This window comes from Phalangium opilio, unplaced genomic scaffold (genome assembly GCF_054372755.1).
Source record: "Phalangium opilio isolate 3A_F unplaced genomic scaffold, DU_Popi_V2 ptg000042l_1, whole genome shotgun sequence".
NCBI classification, from domain to species: domain Eukaryota; kingdom Metazoa; phylum Arthropoda; class Arachnida; order Opiliones; family Phalangiidae; genus Phalangium; species Phalangium opilio.
The window spans coordinates 9,356,272-9,364,851 of NW_028324166.1; the positions used below are offsets into that span (position 1 = coordinate 9,356,272).

Here is an 8,580-nt window from a genome sequence, read left to right on the forward strand (position 1 = left end):
GTAAGGGTTAACACAAGAGACTATACGAGAGAACACAAAATTTTACCGTCCCCCGTCTGACCATCGCATTTCTCATAGTGGCTCTGTTATTCACATTTCCGTTCCCTTTCGGCGTTTCGCTGATGTTCCTGCAGTCTGCAGATCTAATACCCAAATTTTGCGCCCTTATTTTTCCGGCTTTTGCGCCCCCTTGAAACATTTCATGTCGGGCCAGGGCCCACCCTGCCCGACCCGTGCGCACGCCTGTGGAGACTTTCCGTGTGTGAAGCGGACGTGATAACCACTACACTTTACAGGGTGTTTCTGAAAAGTCCATCACAAATTAAGGGGCGTGTTTATGGGACCAAACTGAGCGGAAAGTACCAAAGAACATGGGGTGTACAACATTTTGTTACGGAGATATGGCCTTCCAAACATTCGCCCCTAAAACAAGGAAATATCCAAAAATGAGGAGTAACACTTAAGACCGACTAACCAGCTTGTTTAAAATTACTAGACAATTTCAATAGCCTTTAATCGAACAATTGATTTCTACCTTTACTAATCAGAAGCGTATAAATGAGTAGAAGTATGCCTACGGTGGTAATGTAAAATTAATCCCAAGTGACATGATGTTTCAAGATCTTCCCAGCACCAAGTAAAATGGTTCTGATTGAAGGGACTTTTATTAGCACAGCGTAAACAACGTTATTTTCAGGAATTAGTCCAAATGTCCACGGGCGGCATTACAAAAACGAGGCAGTCTTTCGAATGATACTTGGACATGTTGGAAGATCCCTGGCTTGTTCCTGTTATCTCAAACCGTAAAAAGCTACGCAAATCTTCATCATCACGGACAACACTCTTGTACGTTAGGTATGACCTTGAGAAAACCTAAAAGGACATCTCGAATGTATTTGAAAAACCCATCTCCAATTAAGGGGCGTGTTGTTTGTTTCCAACAGAGTAAACTCGCCCAGAGAACAATTACAATGCAGAGCCACGTTTCGGCGTTAATGGCCCACAAAGGTGGTCCCAAACAAAAGAACAAACTTTAATTTGTTTCGTTCAGTATGTATTTCATGTGTCATAGATAAAACGCCATTTCCTAGAGCCCAGGTTAAACGGTGTGGCTTACTTGTAGTTCTTACGGGACGATTTACCAGAACTACTCGAAGACGTACCCTTAGGTTTAATAAACAGAATGTGGTTCATGCACGATGGTGCACCACCACATTTCAGCATCGCGGTCCGAAAACTTGTCAATAAGATTTTCTTTGTGCATTAATCATGGCGTTTTATCTATGACACATGAAATACTTACTGAACGAAACAAATTAAAGTTTGTTCTTTTGTTTGGGACCACCTTTGTGGGCCATTAACGCCGAAACGTGGCTCTGCATTGTAATTGTTCTCTGGGCGAGTTTACTCTGTTGGAAACAAACAACACGCCCCTTAATTGGAGATGGGTTTTTCAAATACATTCGAGATGTCCTTTTAGGTTTTCTCAAGGTCATACCTAACGTACAAGAGTGTTTCCGTGATGATGAAGATTTGCGTAGCTTTTTACGGTTTGAGATAACAGGAACAAGCCAGGGATCTTCCAACATGTCCAAGTATCATTCGAAAGACTGCCTCGTTTTTGTAATGCCGCCCGTGGACATTTGGACTAATTCCTGAAAATAACGTTGTTTACGCTGTGCTAATAAAAGTCCCTTCAATCAGAACCATTTTACTTGGTGCTGGGAAGATCTTGAAACATCATGTCACTTGGGATTAATTTTACATTACCACCGTAGGCATACTTCTACTCATTTATACGCTTCTGATTAGTAAAGGTAGAAATCAATTGTTCGATTAAAGGCTATTGAAATTGTCTAGTAATTTTAAACAAGCTGGTTAGTCGGTCTTAAGTGTTACTCCTCATTTTTGGATATTTCCTTGTTTTAGGGGCGAATGTTTGGAAGGCCATATCTCCGTAACAAAATGTTGTACACCCCATGTTCTTTGGTACTTTCCGCTCAGTTTGGTCCCATAAACACGCCCCTTAATTTGTGATGGACTTTTCAGAAACACCCTGTATATACGTGGTAATACTGAGTTTTCCAAGAGATCTAGCTAATTCAAGCGCCCAATCACGATGGTCAAAACATGTATCTACCAGGGCTAGAACCTGGGACCTTCCACGTGTGAAGCGGACGTGATAACCACTGCACCATAGATACGTGGTAGCACTGAGTTTTCCAAGAGATCTAGAGATTATGTCCAATCACGATGGTCAAAGCCGTACTTCTGAAATTAACTAAAATTAACATATTTAGACTTAATTGGTTTGATCAAACTGGCTGATAGCACACCCTGAATACTTAATTGTTAATTAAGTATTTAAGATAATTCCGAAAAGTATCTTCGCTGTAGTTTTTAAGTTATCGGTGGGGAAAAATCACGAAAAACCCATGTTAATCTCCATAGGAAATTAGCAAAAGCGGGTGAATATTACTTTAACGTTACAAAACGGTATCAAGTCATATCTACAAGGGCCTACCGGCCCTGTAGAATATCCAGCTTTTGGGCCTAGTTTTGTAGCTATAATATCTTAATATTTATACATATCCAAGGCTCTACTATCTACTGCCGGATCAACACCGTCGGGGGCCTACTGCGATTTGACAGCTGAGAGCTTACGGCTGGCTATTAGGGGTCGCCTTAGCTCCGGGGCCTCTAGACACGTGCCTACAGTGCTAAGACGATTGCCTGGCACTGTCACTATCTATAAATGTTTTTTCTTAATGAGAAGGAACAGGTTTTGGTTATAATTACATCTATTGGGTTACAATAAGAAATTTATTCGCTTGGTAATGTTTAAAGGAAACTGTGTCTTAAAGTAAGTCTCGGTTGTGGTTTAGGTTAAACCATAAGTTTATAAGATATGTTCCATAAGTATGTCACTACCTATACTTCGTAATGCTAGAGGCTTAATGAGAGCTAGTTCAAGAACGACGCGAGAATTGACTACACTCGGTTTTGCAGTCCATCCTCCTATTTAGTCTGTACTAAGCCTTTGACAGCGCCTCACCAGGCGTCGCTTTACGATAATCTATGACGTTTCACCTACGTCACTTCATGACAAACTCTCATTAACGAGTGACACACTTATGGAACATATCTTATAAACTTATGGTTAAACAAATGTCAGTATACCGTTCCATTATTGAAATAGGTTAAGAGACCTTTACAGGAGTGCGTCAAGAAGCGCGGCTAGAGCCAGTGCGAGTTAGCTAGCCTCCCGCGTGTAGTAATTTCTGGCTCCATCTGGCGTTGCCTCTTGGCGAGCCGGAGAGACCCCTCCGCCCTTGTGCGTTGGTTTCTCTACAAATAATTAGAGGAATGGTCTATAAATGCTCCCATAGTCGAGGGGTGGAACTGACTGGTCGCTATGCTTAGAAAAGGCTGGTTTTAGCTCCGCCCTCGAGAACGAGATCCGATTGGTTCCTGCCTTTGGTAAGGTAAAACTAATGTGTAGAATATTAGCTAAAATGTTACAGGCACCACAGGAGCGAAAATTTGCTTTAAAATAGAATGCAACAATTCGCTCTGATGGTGCACACAGGAATACATAGATTTACTTCTTGGAATCCTTAAGAGGCCATTTTATGGGCCTGGGTGTTTGACTGAAAGGGGAGGAGGTGCAAGAACCGTCACCGTTGACGTCATGCATAATTTATTTGACGTAATTTGCGACCTGCGCCGCGACTCCCGCGACCTATGCGCGGTGAACCCGAATGTAAACATGATACGTCGTCTGAACAAGTAAACCAAGGATTACGTTTCAAAAAAAAGGCGAGACTTACCAAAGAGGGTATAAAGGGGGGAGTAGAAGGCTTGGCTGGAGTGTTCTCGCTTTGAATATTTTCCACTGAACTTCCGGTATGCGCGCGACCTATTAAGGAATTTCAGTTTACGACCGTTCGGTTCTTGTCGTCTGCTCCACCGTTATCCAAGCTAACCCTTGGAAATGGATGATCAAAGCCATGTCGAAGTGGAACGTAAGTGGTTTTATTGTTTTATATTTACTTTCTACTATTTGTAACTAGAGATTAGTTTATATAAATACAATATATCTGATTGTATACACTAAATTCTCCAGAAATATTGTTATGCGAAACATTGGCCCAACTTGAAAGGCGAAAAGAGGAATTCAAGACGGAAGATATGGGTTATATTAACCTCTTCTTTGAGGATATTAATGCTGGCCACATATCCGATTTAATTCTGAAACATTTAAAACAAATAATAACAACGGATAACCTCCTCAACTGTTCATCAGAGACAAAATACCTAGAAGTAGTATTAATGAGAAGTGTTTCGGAACGAAAAATGGGCTCTTTACGATCAATTCTGTGTTCAACATCATCAACATTCCCACTATTGTCAGAACCTTTTCAAAAAACGTTTGTCCAAATGATGTATCGGGTGTTCTTTTCTGGACTCATGGTGTGTTCAAAAATAGGAATCAAAGAGTTAGAGATGAAAGTGAGAGAAAAAAATGCTAAAGAAGCCTCTTTAAAGTCGGAAGAAGAGAAGAAAAGTGAGGCAATAAAGATTCAATGGAGACAGATTAGTAAACAGACCAGGAAAGTAAATGAAGATGTTTTGAGATACGTAGCAGGGTTTATTGCACGGTCTTTAAAATGGAAGAACTGTCCGGAAGAAATTATGAGAAACATTGAAAAGAAAGGAGAGGAAGAGTTTCATACAGAACCTCAAGATAGATCTGAGCGTTGGATTAATCTACTTAATCGAGGAGGATTAATCAAAGTGCAAGAGGGTTTTTTCAATATGACGATTCGAATGAAGCTAATTTCAGATAAATACTACATGTATTCATCATCTGAATCAGTAATTCATTTAAGGAACCAAACTTTAAAACAAAACGCAACAGGGGCAATATTAAAAGATGGGCTTCTTTTACAAGAATGGGAAAAGATAACTGTGATAAGTAAAGACGTGGGGCTTAAATGGTTAAGGAGCATCATTGAAACCTTCCTCAATACACGTGGTAAGGTTCTTGTGAAAGACGTTTTAGAACATTACCAACATGAAACAAAGGAATCCTTAAAAGCAAAGAAGGCTCTGAGGAAATCAATGAAGGAACGGAGTGATCTTGCTGCATCAAAACTTAGAGATGTTGCGCAAAATGAACAAAAAAGTTGTACGAAAACCAAAGTTTCCACTCCAAAACCATACACAGGACCCACTAATAAAGAAAACTCGCCAAAACGTCCAATAAAATCTCTTTCCATGATCTCAACAAATGGTGTGAACTCAATGACGTTACCAGCTCCTTTACACAAGCAAAGTAAGATAATAAAATTGGCAGTTAATCAAAGTGCCTTTCCCACTAATGTCAGTTCATCATCAGTTTCTAGTCTAACCTCAAGCCAATGTGAAAAACAAAAGTTTCCTAGTCATATTTACACTCCTGGAACACTGACAATACCACGCCAAATCAAACGTGTCAAACCCAACACTTCCGCAATAACTATCATTAACCCCAATATTATGATGCCAACCTGTGATAAAAGAGTGTCCACACATTCTATAGCAAATGGCTCAAATGATTATAGTTTCCTTGACGATGACCCAGACAAAGATTTATTTTTGCAATTTTTGACAAATGACTAAAACTATTTTTTTACAATGTTGAAACAAGTGAAATAAAGACGTTTTAGCTAAACAGATAATTTTGTGTTTCCTCCAATCGCTTCCAAAACAAAGCCTTTTAGCGATTCTAGTTTATCAATGTTTGACTGGTAGTGCCAAACAGAGGGGTTGTTACTCCTTCCACCAGCTGATCTCATCCTTCCGAAGTACTGTTCTAAAGGATCTTGATTAAGATGCTGTGTCAGGACAAATGGAGCACCCTTGCTAAGTATAAATTTGACCACGCTGACAATTGAGTGAGCTATAAGAATTCACAGAATTAATTAGTAGAATCTCTGTTAATAGAGGGAGAACGAAATGGTAAGGTTTACACGCGCAAAAAGGTGGTCCACCTTTTGTGCGTGCAAGGACAGCTCCTGTTTGGGTCCCTTTAAAAACAATGTACCAGTCATTTTCAATCCGACGATCGTTTCCCTGCTAAGAAGCATCTTGGCCCTTTGACCAGGAGAGTACTTTCCTGCACGGTTAAAAACGTCTGCTTCCCATTCATCAAGGTAATGGATGAAATCGGATTCCAACCACTAAAAAACAAAGCTTATATTATTAAGAACCCACAAGTATTATTGTTTTAGACATACTGTCAGTCGTTTGTCATTAACTGATGTAAAAGGTGCTTTGTCAGGTTTTCTCTTTTGGTATCCCTCTTTAATATTTTTGACATTACAGATGTCAAAAAACTTATTAAAAACACGAATAAATTTTGTAGTTTCGGTGTATTTATCTTTTTCTAAACATGTTTCGATGGCGCATGCAACAGTTTCGCTCAGTACTTGAGCTGCATAGTTCACTTTCATTTTCCCGTAAGAGTTCAAATAAACGTGGCTGTAAGTCAACTTGGTTAGATGTTTAAACTCCCCTCTTCGGCGAAGCTGAAAGTAATAAAGTTTTACAATCACTTCCCAGGAAATATGTTCATTATTCTTCCAGAGAGAGCGAATCTTAGAGTTTTTATCACTGTGGTTAAAGCAGTTTCTAGTTGTTTTGATGAGGTGAGGAGGATCAGATATGAAGTAAATATTCCTCTCTTCGTCATTAGCAAATAAGTTTGGAGTACAGAATTTTAGTGGAACAGCTTCGTCTTCAACTTGCCCGGCTGCTTCATAACACATTTTAAAATATTTCCTATTGGATGACGCACCATCTCCCACAACCCCTATTATTCTAAAGCCACTATTTTCGAGCCGTTCAATGGCTTCTTGCAATATAACATATATTTCAGTACTGCTAGCTCCAGTAGTTGGGAAGTGTGCAAAAGGAATTTGAATATTGTTTGTCACGCCTCTTAACATCAGCTGAAGTACATGAGTCGCTAATGGTGGGGTCTCAACCCCATTCACCTCTCGTTTAAAATCATCAAACTTGTTAATGTCATCATTAATATCTTTAAATCCTGTTAAGAAGCCCGTATCCTTATGACACATTACGTCCTCTCTGATTTTCATCTCATCAAGTAATATAGTGAAATAACGATCCCAAGGTTCACGATGTTGGATATTTGTTGTACTAATCATGTCAATAAATGTTTCCTGATGAAATCCACTTTTGGTTGTAATTACGTGGCGCTCATTGTACGGCGATCTTGAAGTTGGCAAATATATACAACCTGATTTTCGCAATGCTTCGTATGATGATTTGGATTTGTTTTTTAAATAACAGCACCATTTCAAAAACGTTTTATCCCAACGCATCCCATACTTCGAGGAATTCATAGCTTTTAATTGTTGCTTGATGAACACTGAAGAAAATGATCCAGTGGGTTCCATTTTCAATCTATCTTCAAACATCTGTTTCATTGTTGAAATAGCAGCCTTTGTTCTTTGACAGTTTGATGCTACAATTTTATGTTTATGAATCAGCTTCCTTGCCGTTTGTTTTACTCCTCCTGCTATAACTCGCAAATTCACTCTTGATCTTAATTTTCTAAGGCAACCTCTGTATCTCATACACGCATTACATCGTTTCTTCTCTGACGGTATTAAACAATGACAACCATTACTAAAAATAGTTTGAAGTTTTTCACAATAACGTCCAGTTTTTTTTTGGTTAAACTTATTTTCCTTTTTGAACAACTTCACAAAATCTTTGTCAGGATTTCCAACGCAAATATTAAAGCTATTCAATTTATTCAGTAAATCATAGATATCCTTGTTTTCACTCAGTACGATGTTTGGAGAGATACTTTGCAAATTTATACTCTTACCTACAGTGTTTATGGTAACCGTTTTCCCAGAACATTTGCACTCAATAACCACAATACCATTTTTAAGTTTGCTAAATGTAACTGTATCATAAACCACCTCCATAGCCCAACCAACTTGAGGTATTAATGAGTGTGTGTCAATTCCTTTCTCCAGTACGGATTCATTATTTGGTTGCACATCGACTTCTTCAAATGATGAAGTTAGGAATGATGATTCGACAGATTCATAAGAGCAACTTTTATCCTGGTGTGTTTCAATCTATATAAATGTAGTTCATTACTATATGCTTTCAATCAAGAAACAGGAATTTCCCAATTTACCAAGCCGTTTTGGGTATTAGAGGAGCAAGGACTTAGGCCTATTTGTATATCTTTGAAAGACACTGGACCGGGGTTCTCTGTTGTTGGTCCTTGAAACCCATCGAAATGTCGCTTACATAGTTGACTGGACTTCGTAACATCTGCAATACCAAAGTTTGGCTTCCCACACGCTGATACCCATCTTTTACACTTTTCTAGTTCAGTTTTTGGTGACGGAAAACGCACAAGACCAGCATCCAAGTAGTTCTTTTTGGGTTTCGTATTTCTCATACAAGACCCATAACAGCAACGATATCTCGAGCTTGACATTTTTTAAGAAATAACAAACCTACGAAAATGTAGCAAACTATTTACAA

The 8,580-nt window shown here is 39.0% G+C and overlaps 1 non-coding gene across 1 annotated transcript; it reads right to left on the bottom strand.

Annotated features, from left to right (window-relative positions):
- Positions 1-2,131: 2,131 nt before the first annotated feature.
- TRNAV-CAC (transfer RNA valine (anticodon CAC)) lies at positions 2,132-2,204 on the bottom strand. Its single transcript has one exon. It is a non-coding gene; the product is annotated as a tRNA-Val (tRNA).
- Between the last annotated feature and the right edge of the window lie 6,376 nt (positions 2,205-8,580).